Source organism: Aotus nancymaae, unplaced genomic scaffold, assembly GCF_030222135.1.
Source record: "Aotus nancymaae isolate 86718 unplaced genomic scaffold, 86718_ANA_hifiasm-v0.15.2.pri h1tg000090l, whole genome shotgun sequence".
Taxonomy (NCBI): Eukaryota; Metazoa; Chordata; class Mammalia; order Primates; family Aotidae; genus Aotus; species Aotus nancymaae.
The window spans coordinates 3,007,042-3,022,713 of NW_026988505.1; the positions used below are offsets into that span (position 1 = coordinate 3,007,042).

At 37.6% G+C, this 15,672-nt stretch overlaps 1 protein-coding gene and 1 non-coding gene across 2 annotated transcripts in view; both read left to right on the forward strand.

Annotated features, from left to right (window-relative positions):
• Positions 1-15,672, forward strand: part of CSMD1 (CUB and Sushi multiple domains 1) — a 2,129,340-nt gene that overhangs the window by 820,529 nt on the left and 1,293,139 nt on the right. The gene's annotated exons all lie outside the window — the stretch shown is intronic.
• LOC135271802 (U6 spliceosomal RNA) lies at positions 2,760-2,866 on the forward strand. Its single transcript, XR_010339934.1, has one exon. It is a non-coding gene; the product is annotated as a U6 spliceosomal RNA (small nuclear RNA).

Sequence of the window (15,672 nt, forward strand, 5' to 3'; positions counted from 1 at the left end):
TCTGCTCATATTTTTTTTAGAGAAAAAACACTTATTCCATTATAATGCATTCCATGATAAATACGGGTTTGGAACATCAGTAGAAGGGTCTTTTTTTTAAGAGAAAAAAATATGCAAAAATGTATAGGATTTCAATGGTTTAGAACTGATTTAAGGCTATATATTATGTACCACAAAAATGTTAATATTTTAAAATGTTGTGCTCTTTGAATCCACTTCACCTTAATATATGGCAACAAGATAAAATTTTCCCTTATGTCCCTGTTTAATCTTCATAATTTATCATGGTTTCTAATGTCAAAAGTATGAATTAGAATACAAATGAAAAATTAATTCTCAACACTTATTCCATTACAATGCATTCCATGATAAATAAGGGTTTAGAACATCAGTAGAAGGATCTTGGCAAGGGGTCTTTGCCATTTTTCAAAAGTGAACCAACTAACATCATGCATATATCGTGCATATATCAACATGTCTGAGCGATAATTGATGGTAACCATAATGTTGATTCATCTTAAATATATATTTATACAATTAATAGCTCTCTCTCTAGGTGGAAATATTGTGATTTTCTTTTCTTTTCCATAAACATACTTTGCTGGACTAATAGTTTCTTCTTATTTTCTAATAAGGCAAACTTTTAGGTAAAGTTAGAAGCAACATGGCTTATTAATATTATTTACTATTATAATACCTAATAAACACAATTGGCCCCAGGCTTCGTCTTGAGTTAACATTATTTCTTGATAAAGACATAGGAAGCATTTCTCTGCAGGTGGGCAAAGGTGGATGTGTTACAGGTATTGGGGCATAAACACACACGGGTCTGCAGAGCTGGGACTTAATGCGCTGTGTGTGCACCTTCTGTGACCTCAGAGGTCACCCACAGATTTGGTTTACAGGGCATGTTCTAGTAAACTGAAATATGAATCTCATAAGTTTTCCTTACTAGATACTTAACATTGACTCTTACAACAAATAAAACCTGAACTTTCAGTGGCTTTGCCCAATAACAGTGTGTCTGTTTACATCAGAGTCTAGCATAGATCAGGCAGCCCACTCTCAATACAGGGCTCTAATATCTGAGCAAATCATGGAGGCAGAAACCCAGCAGTCACTGCCAACCCCATGTGGTTCATCCGGCAAATCCACAGACCCAATAACAAATACAGGAACATTTCACGTTGTCATAGTCCCCCTCTCCTTTCCCATCTTCCCCAGTAATGTTTATCCTAGAGTTTCTTTATCTTCTTTCCTAATAAAAATCTGCGTATTTTTCCTTTCTAGTCATTACTTAAAAATCATTTATCATATTTTTATTTATCCTTTTTTTTTTTTTAACCAAGTTTAAAAGACTGTTTTATAAGAGTTTTCATTCTTCCAGTAGATGAAAGACAGGGATGTTACTCATAGAATCTTAAACTTGGAGTGGACTGTAGAGCACATCGGTTCAAAGTATCTGCCTCATTTGGCCTGAATTCCTAAAGACAGCCTCAGAAAAATATTTGCAAATCATCTTGCGTGACCAGGCTTAACAATGGTCGATGAACCCTTTTCCAAAATAAAGTTTCTGAGGCTTGATATCACAACTCGTATCCGCCAAAATAATCTGAGGTCATATACCAATGGTTCCCATATCATTTGCTATTATGCAGAATGAATTAAGCCACCTCGATTTGCATTCTCTTTCATTTGGTCCAGAAAACCATGTGAGCGATTTGAGAATGGTGAGGCGTTGACAGACGTGTAGGGCAAGCATGGGGTCTAAAAGTTTACCTGCCCTATTTTCTGGGTCATCAGAGTCAAATTGCATATCATTTAAAAATTTTCCCTTCCTGCCAAAATCATCGTTAAAAGGATGATTTGCAATTTAAATATATTAGGTTGTATGTGTACAGTACCTTAAAACCTGTATTTTTAATCACATGTTGTGCATCCTGCCAGCAATCACATTTCTGTTTGTTTTAAATCACTTATGACTAGGAAGAAGTTTGCACTATCTTTTTTTTTGTGTATGTGTGTGTGTGTGTTTTAATCTTTTGGTTTTTTAGGAGACAAACGCAGGGGAATGAAAAATACCTGTTGTAGTATCTACCACTTGTAATAGGGCCTATTTTATATTTAACAATAGATGTATGACATTGTCCCAGTGCTGCCTTGCCCTGAGAGAGTAAAAGAACAACACAGTCTATGAGGTAGTGTCAGCAAGTCCTCTGAAACTGTGATTTTGCAAAATAATAATAATGCCTGCCTATTTTGCTATTTGTTCATAGTGGATTATATTTCTCCATGAGTACTAAATTATAGCTCCTTAATTTACACTGACTAGAACAAACTTCGTGAATGTTTCTTTTGTTTTTGAGATATGGTTGCTCCTGTTGCCCAGGCTGGCGTGCAGTGGCGCAATCTTGACTCACTGCAACCTCCACCTCCTGTATTCAAGCGATTCTCCTGCCTCAGCCTCCCAAGTAGCTGGGATTACAGGCATGCACCACCACATCAGGCTAATTTTTTTTTGTATTTTTAGTAGAGAAAAGGTTTCACCACGTTGATCAGGCTAGTCGAGGACTCCTAATCTCAGTGATCTACCCCCCAGGCCTCCCAAAGTGCTGGGATTACAGGCGTGAGTTAAACGTGCCCAGCCTAAATGCTATTTAATGCTTGCATGTTAAAAAGCAGTTTAAACCACTGCAACCTAGTGCATGGTCCCTTCCTGTGACCGAAAGAGCATCAATATTTCTTAAAAGTCATTTTAAGTGCTTGCTTCAGCAGCACATATACTAAAATTGGAACGATACAGAGAAGATTAGCATGGCCCCTGTGCAAGGATGACATGCAAATTCGTGAAGTGTTCCATATTTTTTCACTAGCCAGATTAATAAAAATGAAAAGAGAGAATAACCAAATAGATGCAATAAAAAATGATAAAGGGGGCCGGGCGCGGTGGCTCAAGCCTGTAATCCCAGCACTTTGGGAGGCCGAGGCGGGTGGATCACGAGGTCAAGAGATCGAGACCATCCTGGTCAACATGGTGAAACCCCGTCTCTACTAATACAAAAAATTAACTGGGCATGGTGGCGTGTGCCTGTAATCCCAGCTACTCAGGAGGCTGAGGCAGGAGAATTGCCTGAACCCAGGAGGCGGAGGTTGCGGTGAGCCGAGATCGCGCCATTGCACTCCAGCCTGGGTAACGAGCGAAACTCCGTCTCAAAAAAAAAAAAAAAAAAAAAAAAAATGATAAAGGGGATATCACCAGATTCCACAGAAATTCAAACCATCATCAGAGATTATTACAAACAACTCTATGCACATAAACTAGAAAACCTGGAAGAAATGGATAAATTCCTGGACAGTAGCCTCCTCCCAAGCCTAAACCAGGAAGAAGTCGAAACCCTGAATAGACCAATAACAAGGTCTGAAGTCGAGGCAGCAATTAAGAGCCTACCACCCAAAAAAAGCCCAGGTCCAGATGGGTTCACAGCTGAATTCTACCAGACATACAAAGAGGAACTGGTACCATTCCTTCTGAAACTATTCCAAATAATCCAAAAAGAGGGAATCCTTCTCAACTCATTTTATGAGACCAACATCATCCTGATACCAAAACCTGGCAGAGACTCAACAAGAAAAGAAAACTACAGACCAGTATCCATGATGAACATAGATGAAAAATCTTCAATAAAATACTGGCAAGCCGATTGCAACAGCACATCAAAAAGCTTATGGGATTCATCCCGGGGATGCAAGGATGGTTCAATATATGCAAGTCTATAAATGTAATTCACCACATAAACAGAACCAAACACAAAAACCACATGATTATCTCAATTGATGCAGAGAAGGCCTTCTACAAAATTCAACAGCCCTTTATGCTAAAAACCCTCAATAAAATAGGTATCGACGGAACATATCTCAAAATAATAAAACCTATTTACGAAAAACCAACAGCCAATATCATACTGAATGGGCAAAAACTGGAAGCATTCCCTTTGAAATCTGGCACTAGACAAGGGTGCCCTCTCTCACCACTCCTATTCAATATAGTACTGGAAGTTCTAGCCAGAGCAATCAGGCAAGAAAAAGAAATGAAGGGTATTCAATTAGGAAAGGAGGAAGTCAAATTGTCTCTATTTGCAGACGACATGATTGTATATCTAGAAGACCCTATCACCTCAGCCCAAAATCTCCTGAAACTGATAAGCAACTTCAGCAAAGTCTCAGGATACAAAATCAATGTGCAAAAATCACAAGCATTCCTATACACCAGTAACAGACTTAAAGAGAGCCAAATCAAGAATAAACCGCCATTCACAATTGCTACAAAGAGAATAAAATACCTAGGAATACAACTAACAAGGAACGTAAAGGACCTCTTCAAGGAGAACTACAAATCACTGCTCAACGAAATAAGAGAGGACACAAACAGATGGAGAAACATTCCATGTTCATGGTTAGGAAGAATCAATATCGTGAAAATGGCCATACTGCCCAAAGTAATTTACAGATTCAACGCTATCCCCATCAAGCTACCAATGACCTTCTTCACAGAACTGGAAAAAACCACCTTAAACTTCATATGGAACCAAAAGAGAGCCTGCACAGCCAAGTCAATTCTAAGCAAAAAGAAAAAAGCTGGAGGCATCACACTACTGGACATCAAACTCTACTACAAGGCTACAGTAATCAAAACAGCATGGTACTTGTACCAAAACAGAGATATAGACCAATGGAACAGAACAGAGGCGTCAGAGGCAACACAACATATCTACAACCATCTGATCTTTGACAAACCTGATAAAAACAAGCAATGGGGAAAGGATTCTCTGTTTAATAAGTTGTGTTGGGAAAACTGGCTAGCCATATGCAGTAAGCAGAAACTGGACCCCTTCCTGACACCTTACACTGAAATTAACTCCAGATGGATTAAAGACTTAAGCATAAGACCTAACACCATAAAAACCCTAGAAGAAAACCTAGGCAAAACCATTCAGGACATAGGCGTAGGCAAGGACTTTATAACCAAAACACCAAAAGCATTGGCAACAAAAGCCAAAATAGACAAATGGGACCTAATCAAACTCCACAGCTTCTGCACAGCAAAAGAAACAGTCAATAGAGTGAATCGGCAACCAACAGAATGGGAAAAAAATTTTGCAGCCTACCCATCTGACAAAGGGCTGATATCCAGAATTTACAACGAACTAAAACACATTTACAAGAAAAAAGCCCATTCAAAAGTGGGCAAAGGATATGAACAGATACTTTACAAAAGAAGACATACATGAGGCCAACAAGCATATGAAAAAATATGCATCATCACTGGTCATTAGAGAAATGCAAATCAAAACTACATTGAGATACCATCTCACGCCAGTTAGAACAGCGATCATTAAAAAATCTGGAGACAACAGATGCTGGAGAAGATGTGGAGAAATAGGAACACTTTTACACTGTTGGTGGGAGTGTAAATTAGTTCAACCATTGTGGAAGACAGCGTGGCGATTCCTCAAGGACCTAGAAATAGAAATTCCATTTGACCCAACGATCCCATTACTGGGTATATATCCAAAGGATTATAAATCGTTCTACTATAAGGACACATGCACACGAATGTTCATTGCAGCACAGTTTACAATAGCAAAGACCTGGAACCAACCCAAATGCCCATCGATGATAGACTGGACAGGAAAAATGTGGCATATATACACCATGGAATATTATGCAGCCATCAAAAACGATGAGTTCGCATCCTTTGTAGGGACATGGATGAACCTGGAAACCATCATTCTCAGCAAACTGACACAAGAACACAAAATCAAACATCGCATGTTCTCACTCATAGACGGGTGTTGAACAATGGGAACACATGGACATAGGGAGGGGAGCACTATACTTGGGTCTGTTGTGGGGGAGTGGGGGGGACAGCAGGGGGTGGGGAGTTGGGGAGAGATAGCATGGGGAGAAATGCCACATATAGGTGCAGGGGAGGAAGGCAGCAAATCACACTGCCACGTATGCACCTATGCAACAATCTTGCATGTTTTTCACATGTACCCCAAAACCTAAAATGCAATAAAAAGTCATTTTAAGCTTCTGCTATAAGCACATGTTAAATACATTATTAATTTTTCTTTGAACAAACTTCCAAAATATCCCAGAACGTTGCAAAGAAACTTACTTGTAATACTACAAGTCAGCTTATTAATATGTTTTAACAGAATAGAGACAACATGGAATTCTTCAGAATTTTAAGGGACCTTAGAGATAGTGTTTGTTTCAGTTTGAGCAAATATTTATATGGGTATTAAAACTGTTGATTCCTGTAAAGGAAGAAAAATGTTTACTCTTAATACAAAACAAATGTACTAATTTTGCTGAATAGAGCCATGTAAGAAGTAATAGCTTCTTAGCCGCTGGAAGATGAAAAAAGGGGCCGATTTGACATTAGTAATGCTGAGATCCTTCCTGTTGTTCAGTCTTTTATATTCGTATAATGCTGGAAAGTTACCAGCTTAAAAATTACATAATTCAATTCCATCTTACTTTTTTTTTTTCTTATTAGTGTCCTTAGTTTATGAGATGGAAACTTGGGCCCTGGGAACTTCCCCTCAGAGTGTCAGGGACTGGGGACTGTCTTGGGGTGAGCATGGATGCTGCATTCAGTACAAGGTTAGGAATTAACTCCAGGGCTGGGCACTGAGGAATCCCAGAAGGAAAACTGCCCCCAGCCTTGAACGTGGGCCTCCCTCTCTTGTTAGGTTACACTTTCCTCTCTGCTGCCGTAACTATGGCAGGACAGCGCTGCTGTCCTGAGCTTCCAGTGTTCCAGAATGTTCTCTTGAACATTCAGGGCACCTTGGCTGCTTCTCAAATGCCCCAATGGCCTCTGAATGCCAAAGCGTTAGTGAAAGCCTAGCATGGCCCCGTTAAAGAGGATATCTCTATCAGCTGCGTCTTCCACACCTGCAGGCTCCAGGTGCAGGCAGGCACAATGTACCCAGGGATTTTCATTTATCCAGTCATAACAAAATAGATGGATACTTGTTAAGAAAGATTTTTGTATTCCCCCCTAAACCTTAAGCTAAAAGTATTGCAGAGAAATGAACTCAACCTAGTAACAGTTTTCAAACCGGAAAGCTGTGATCTTAGTACTCAGGCCTACAGGAACAGTCGCTCTGCTCATTGCATGGTTCTTCAGGGCACGTTCTGACTCTAGCACTGTGCCTGCCACTCATCTTATAAATTTCCACTGGTAGGGGCTATTTTATCTCAGAACGATAGCTATTCAAAGACATGAGTCCATCTGACAAATAGATTTGAGTACATGTTTTCAAACTACACATTTATTGGGCTCTTCCGTGACTATGTTGAAATATGTGTCACGTTTTCCATTGGCAATTAATTTAAACAATGTGTGCCGCAGTTTCATAAATCAGCACATTTACTAGGTAGGTAGGATACTGTTGATCCCTTTATAAGTTAAAAAATTAGTGTGTGTTTCTCTTTATGCCAACTTGTATTAGCAAAAGAGTGTTTTCGGATTCCCTGAATGGATCTGTATTCAGACTGTATGGTGCATGCTGTTTTTAAAGTGATTATTTATCAAGCTTGCACTTTTGTGTTTATTGCTCAGGGGTACCATTCAGAGTACCTTAAAAGCCCTGTTCAATTTAATCTTCATAGTAAACCTGTGACAAGAGTACTGTTAGCCCTTTTTAAGACAGAGAGCCTAAAACAAAGAGAGATGAAATAATTTGCCCAAGATCACAACCAATTGTAAGGGGTAGGGCCAAGATGCAAAGACAAGAAAGCAAGTTCCCAGCCTGCACACATTTTTGTGTTTGTTTTTGTTTTTATGAGACAGAGTCTCACTCAGTCTCCCAGGCTGGAGTGCAGTGTTGCGATCTCGGCCCACTGCAACCTCCACCGCCTGGGCTCAAGCCATTCTCCTGCCTCAGCTTCCCAAGTAGCTGAGATTACAGGTGTCTATCATGACGGCCTGCTAATTTTTGTTTTTTTAGTAGAGAAAGGGTTTCACCATGTTGGCCAGGCTGGTCTTGAACTCCTGACCTCAGGTGATCTGCCAACCTTGGCCCTCAAAGTGCTGGGATATTTTAAATTCAAGGGTACATATGCAGGTTTCTTATATAGGTAAACCTGTGTCACAGGAGTTTGTCATACAGATTATTTCATCACCCACATATTAAGCCTAGTACACATTAGTTATTTTCATGATCCTCTCCCTCCTCCCACCTTCCAGCGTCTGGTAGGCCCCAGTGTCTGTCATTCCCCTCTTTGTGCCCACCTGTTCTCATCCTTTAGCTCCTACTTATAAACAAGAACATTTGATTTTTTTTTCCTGTATTAGTTTGCTGAAGGTAATGGTCTTTAGCTCCATCCACGTTCCTGTGAAGGATATAATCTTGTCCTTTTCTATGGCTGCATAGTATTCCATGGTGTATATGTGCCACATTTTCTTGATCCAGTCTGCCATTGATGGCCATTTAGGTTGGTTTCATGCCTTTGCTATTGGGAATAGTGCTGCAATGAACATACACATCTAAAAGGAAGTTGAACAAATTTACCAGAAGAAAAATAACAGCCTGTACTGTTAACAATGATGCCATGCTTTTTTTTAAGGATTATAATGAGACCTGATCCAATAGGCTGTGCCCTCTGTGATTTTTTTTTCCCTCCTGCTCATCCTAATGTGCTCCAGATTATTAGAGTTGGAAGGAGCTAGTTTTCAGGGAGCACAGTTCCAGTGTTGATGACTAATGACTGGGCTAAAACTAATGTTTAGGCATTAGCCTTAGCCATTAATTCCTGAATAGCACATAGATTATAAGTGTGCATATTGGCCATGCTGAATGCTAAATGATTATATTATCTCTGCTTACAATTATACTCTTAGGCTCACACTGACATAGATTTAATATAATACAGCATTTCCATCGTTGTTTCTTTCATAGTTAGGCATTTATATATATTTTTAATGATTTTTTAGAAATTATAGTGAATATTTCTAAAATGTAGTTTTCAGAGGGAAGGTGGCTAATTATTGCAGGGTAGATAACAACAGAATTTGCCACCATCATCATCAGCAAACATTAACTCTACCTTTGTCGTGTGTACAACATTGTCAGAGGCTCTGAGGATTCTCCTTCTGTGTTCTCAGAAGCAGTTTATAGGTTTCCTGGAGTAGCATGTGGTAGCTGCCCCAAGCTGTGGGCAAGCTGTCCATATGCCCCAGCTAAAAAACTAACTGAGTATTTTAGATGGCAGATTGGCAATCCAGGAGGGGACACATTTAATAAGTACTTACCTAAATAGTCCATTAGTATTGAAACAAAGGCTTTCATCAACAAATTACTTGTATTGTTTCACTAATCTCATAAAATGATATTTGGTTATTTTCCATCATTAGATAGTTTTAAATTTCTCTGCTCACAATTAAATTTTTTTTTTGTCAAGTAGTTATAAGGAAACTTAAAATTGTGCTTATCAAGTTCATAGAATCAGAAAAGAAATAAATAAATGGAATTTTACTTCATTCATAAATTTGAACTTAAAGGAATGTCTGTCTCTAGCTTATCATGTGACAAATAAACCAGGAAGGTCTATGCATGAGAGAAGAGAAAAAGCTAAGTGTTTTCATTTCCAGTAGAAGAACATGTCTTTCAGGGCCTAAGCAAACTTGATAAGCTGTGATCCACAGTAGTTTTATGGAGTTGCTTTTACATTAAGTTTCTTTTTGAAAAAACAAGTTGCTATTTAGATTACTTCAGTAGAAATCATCAGACCTGAATTAATTACTTTAAATACATTTAGTTGCTGATTTCCTAGTGTAAATGTGTTTTACAAAATTACATTTTCAAGTCATTGCAAATTTTCTTAGAGATGACAGATATTCTCCATTTTCCACACTCGATATACCCATTGTCCCCCTAAATTCATCCCAGGGCTATACTGCACTTGTGCATTAATAACTCACTTTTAAAATGAAATAAAATTATATCTTCATGAAGATCTCCTGAATATAGTGTGTGGCTGTGATTTGAGTGTCACATCTAGCCATGGTGTTGATGTGACTATAACACTGTCACGTGCACTTTTATTCCTCTCATGTAATTGCTCCTTAGTTGAAAGACTTTGATTCTTACTTTCCTTGATCCTTTCTTTACTGCCCATTATCTCCATTTGCTAATTGAGATTCTATCCACTGTCTTCAATTACATTTTTCCATTCCATTCAAACATACAGTTCTGGACTCTGAGTTTGATGATATTAATTTCTATTTCGATAATTAGAATGACCTTTATAATTGCATGTTTTAACTTGACTATATTCTCCTCAATTTAACTATGAGAGTGCATCACTAGTGAGAAAAAAATACTGATGGTCTGTTATTTTTATAGCTGTTCTTTTTCTTTCTAATGTAAAGCTTCAAATTAACGAGCATTTACAATTTGTGAATCTGTTTCTGGGGGTCACTTGTGGAAAATGAGCATATATGATAATCACTTTTATCCACAAAATTCCCTCAGAGTAGAATGCTAAATTCTTTTCTGTGATCATATAACATTATGTTTGAAAGGAACAAATAACGATTGAACATATATGGCCTGTACAACATTTTGCTAATAACGTGACATATTATCTTATTTGATTTGATTGTTAAAGCAATGTTTTAATCTATATTTTATTATTTCATTATATAAGTGGGCCAAGGAGGTTCAGCTTTTACTGATCACTTCAATAAGTTTTTAAAGATAATATACTTTGGATAAAGCATGTTGAAGGGGCCTTGGGGATCTTGGGGATTATAAGGATAAACTTGCTCAAACCAAGGGCAAGCTTAGAACTTTATCCTTGTTTAAACAAATAATGCAAACAATAATCTAGATAGTTTCTCTTTTTTCTTAACTATGATAAACTTAAAAGTAAACTGAGGTTGAAATGCAGAACCTAATCAGGCAATTGATAGGGCCATTTTGTTGGTGGCCTATTGTCTCAATTCTGCCTTTTTTTGTTGTTGTGTTTACATTGTAGAAATGAAATGCTATTCAAGTAGGTTTATACATCTAATTTATATATATATGTACTTTATACACACACACACAGGTGTATATGAGTTTCCATGTACTTACAAATATAAACATGACACACACACACATCACATACATGCAGACAGAATCCCCTAGTAAAATACTAAATACTTGTCTTGCCTTTGTGGTTATCATTGTGAAATCATGTTATAATCAGTTGGGCTAAAGAAAAATTCATCATTTTATTTGTACGAATGCATATTACATTTCCATTTGCTAAATAGTCAATTAGTCACCTAAATAGTTAATGCATATTATTTCAATGAAAAAATAAGATTTTTTATTTAATTCATTTTATGTTTAGAGTTTCTGACGGGAGATTATATTGAATATAAGTATGAATGACATGAATCAATACAATTCTGATAATCTATAACTTTTCTTACAGTCAATGGAATGTAAATATAATAGCAAGCTTCTCCATCCTGTGGCCCAGGATGGCTTTGCTTGTGGACCCACGCAAATTCATAAACTTTCTTAAAATATTATGAGGTTTTTTTTGCAATTTTTTAAAGTTCATTAGTTATTCTTAGGGTTAATGTATTTTATGTGTGACCCAACACAATTCTTCTTCCAGTGTGGCCCATGAAGCCAAAAGATTGTAGACCCTGCCTTATAGTTTAAGCATTCAAAAAAATAATAAACTGTATAATTGCATTTATATTTGGCTACTATACATATATACACACATATATACACACATACATATATATACATATATATACACACATACATATATATACACACACACACATATATATATAGCATAAAATCATTACTAATTTACAATAAATACCAAATTCAGATAAGATTGGGTACGTTCAGGGTGACATGGCTGTAAGCAATAAATACCAAATTCAAATCATCAGTGTTATATAAGATGTCTATTTAATATTCAGTGCTTTCTCATTTACTTTTTAAGCAAATATACGAAAATAGATGGCTGTTTCCCAGTTCTGGGAATTAGCTGGTCAATCCTGTATTGGAATGTTCAACAGGTCTATTGTTCTACTTTCATATTTGGAGACTCTCTAGTTTTTTGCATTATTTTTCAGCTGGACTTTTTTGGTTTTATTCCATCATATTGGCTATGGCAAGCCATTATCATTGCATCATTCCCTGATTAATTAATAGAGTAAGGCAATTTTGGCAACTTGAAAATTTGGAAATAAATATACCAATGTACAGTAATTGCAAGTTCAGAATTTAGTATTATGCACTTTTAAATATCATTCTTGTTATCTTGTTTGGTTGGATTTTTGAAGTCTCATACCAAAGACATAGAGATATTAGATCAACACAATGTTAGGTAAGAAGGAATTCCAACACAGTAGTTATTGCTGTGTTTCCATTTTACTGAGGTGAGTTCCGTGACAACCAGTGAGTTATCTTGCCTTTCATATGGCCATTGCTGGCAGGTGCAGGATTAGAATTTCTTACTTCCATGTCCCTTCTGCTAGAAGGTACTACTCTTGCCTAAATGAGGTATATTAGTAGGAATCAGAATGGTGATTGACATGTCACAGTGAAGGTAGAAGATCAGTAGTGACTGGGGAGGTAAGAAGGTGCCAGAATGAGAAAATCTTTAAGGACAGGAAAGCTTCTAAGGTAAAAATCACAGTAAATAAGAGAAAAATGGAAAATGATAAAAGGAGGCTTAAGAGTATAAATTGTGCTTGTACTAATTTATTTCCAATTTAAAAAGTTGAAGTCAGTAAAGCATATAGACAAGATTGACACTTGCTATAGAATTCTGTTGTCATTTTTGCAATCTAATTTACCAAATGTATATAAAGTTATATATAAGCTACATAACTAACAGAGCCACATCCAACAGGTAGTACATATATTATATATTATGTTATATATCATATAGTATATTTTATATGTTATATACATTTCACACTGTGTTGGATGTGGCTCTGTAGGGCTTCCCATCAAGACATAGAGTCTCTTTCTGCCCCTATAAACTGCACTTGAGACGACTTGTCTACAAGAAGGTAGCAGGAGCGATTCTGCAAGGGTTCCACATCTAAGTCAGTTTTCTGCTCCTGCTTCTTGGCATCCCTGAAACGGCTATGACAAGAAGCTTGGGCTAGCCTGTCAAGAGCAGAGAATACAATGAGGGAAGCCCAGGTGACCCATGGCACCATCCTCAACTGCAGCAGCACGGTAACCACACAGAAAAGTGGTGACTAGGACTGGAAATCAACTGGACCCCATTACTCAGTAGGCAACATTTTGGCTATTTCTTTCTAGTTATTTTCTCCCTATGCACACTTTTATAGATCCTGTTGGATTGGCATGATAATCATAGTATTCATGACTTTATGTCTTCTATTAATGATATTTCACCATTAATTTTCTTTTTTTTTTTTTTTTTTTTTTTTTTGAGACGGAGTTTCGCTCTCGTTACCCAGGCTGGAGTGCAATGGCGCGATCTCGGCTCACCGCAACCTCCGCCTCCCGGGTTCAGGCAATTCTCCTGCCTCAGCCTCCTGAGTAGCTGGGATTACAGGCACGCGCCACCATGCCCAGCTAATTTTTTTGTATTAGTAGAGACGGGGTTTCACAATGTTGACCAGGATGGTCTGGATCTCTTGACCTCGTGATCCACCCGCCTCGGCCTCCCAAAGTGCTGGGATTACAGGCTTGAGCCACCGCGCCCGGCCTTCACCATTAATTTTCTAGGCAATATTCTCTTGGACAATAAAATTCTCCCTTGGGAAAAGACATTCTGTACATGTCAATTTCTTTACCTTTAGACAGGTCTGACTTCAAGTTTTTGCCATCATAAATGATGCTGTGATAATTGCCTGATCATTTTATATTTTATATTTACTCTCCTAATATACCTTCTAAAAAATCTAAGGGCTGGTTTTATTATGCCCACATTTATTTATTGGTTTTCTATCAGTTTCTTTGTGTAATGTTTTAAGAAAAATTATAATTTTGGATGCTTTTGCTATCACAAAGGTGTCAATTAATTAAACATATTCCATTGAACAATAAAAATATAGCTCAGGTAAGAGAGAAGATCAGACTAGAGACTAGCACTGTTAAAAACTAATTAGGAAGAAGTGACGAAGATAACTTTAATCTAAACAATAGAAGATTCACTTTCCTAAGGATGTGACCCGGCAGTGGAGATAATTAAATATAAATGGTTTTGTTTAATTGGCTGACATTATGATATCACCTTAGTGACTTGAGCTCAATTTTCTCCAGTAAGAAGTAATTAAAAATCACTTTTCAACAATGATCTTTCTTGATGGTCAAGGTCTTACACTATTCCTCAGATAATATTATTCTTGGCAGAAATTTGTCTATGAAAGTGCAAAGTGAAAGTCAGTGAAAGATGCCAGGGTTCACTTAAAAAGGAATATAATGTACTTAAAGTGGAGAAGAGTGAGATAAGAGATTCCAATTCAATAAGTATCTCAAAGAGCCATCAATACTAATTTAAAGGACTTCAATATTAAATTAAGGAATTGACATCATATCCACAAAGATGTCAGAGTGTGGCTGAGATGTCTAGTGTTCATTAACGTCAATATTTTATCTGAAATTTTTGGGGAAAGGTGTAATTTCTCTGGCACACAAACTATTCTGAATCAGTTTCTTTCTGTCTCTCTGTCTCCCTCTCCTTCACTCTCCCTCTCTCCCTCACATCCGTCATCCTTTTTCTTCACTGTTCTACACACTTTTTACACTGAGTATGTTAGCATGGGTCTGTTTTCTATCATTCCTATGTTCCCACCTCTTAGAGTTTGTCTTAAGTATTATAAAAGAGGCTTCATTCTGTATCCCAGCCAGAGTGCATGCAGTATTTATAAAAGCATCTCTTTTGAGAGGTGGGTGGATATGGGAGGTCATTTATTATATATACCTATAGTTTCTCAAAGATTTAATAACCTTCCAAACCTATTATATAAACAATAGAAAACCATTGTCAGGAGATTACAGACACTGTGAAGTGCAATTTCTTTTAATTTAAGGGAATTAGGCCTTGGGCAAGTGACACTTGCTCTCTCAGAGACTTCACCTTAATCTGTAAAACCGGAACAGCAATACCTAGGTCACGTAGTGGATGAAGTATAAAACGATGAATACTTAGCCTTGATTCTTGCTTAAGATTCTTTTTCTTTTTAGCACTTTGCTTTCAAAACAGTGTCCTCACATAGCTGCTGAGGCTCTGGGTTTTCCTTGATCAGTTTGAACATTCTCCACTAAGCCCAGCCACAAGCCTTCAGTGGGTGACCCTCCCTTCCCAGGCTTGCCCCACCCTCCACTGTGAGTCTCCCTGATGTTGAGTGGCTCAGGCCTAAACCAATGAATTCATCATACTCTCTTGGTCGTGGTGATTGGTCCAGGCATGGTCACATATCCTGTGCTTCCAATCAGGAGAAAGCCACGGTTTTTGTTTCATGGTTGAAGGAAAGAAGCTAGTTCATGCCCTAATCCATGTGTGCTGAGCCCAGAAGTTCAGCTGACACTTCAAACTAGGAGAGAAGAGACTCCCCAAGAAGCAGGGAAGAACTGAGAAGCCTGATCAGATCCT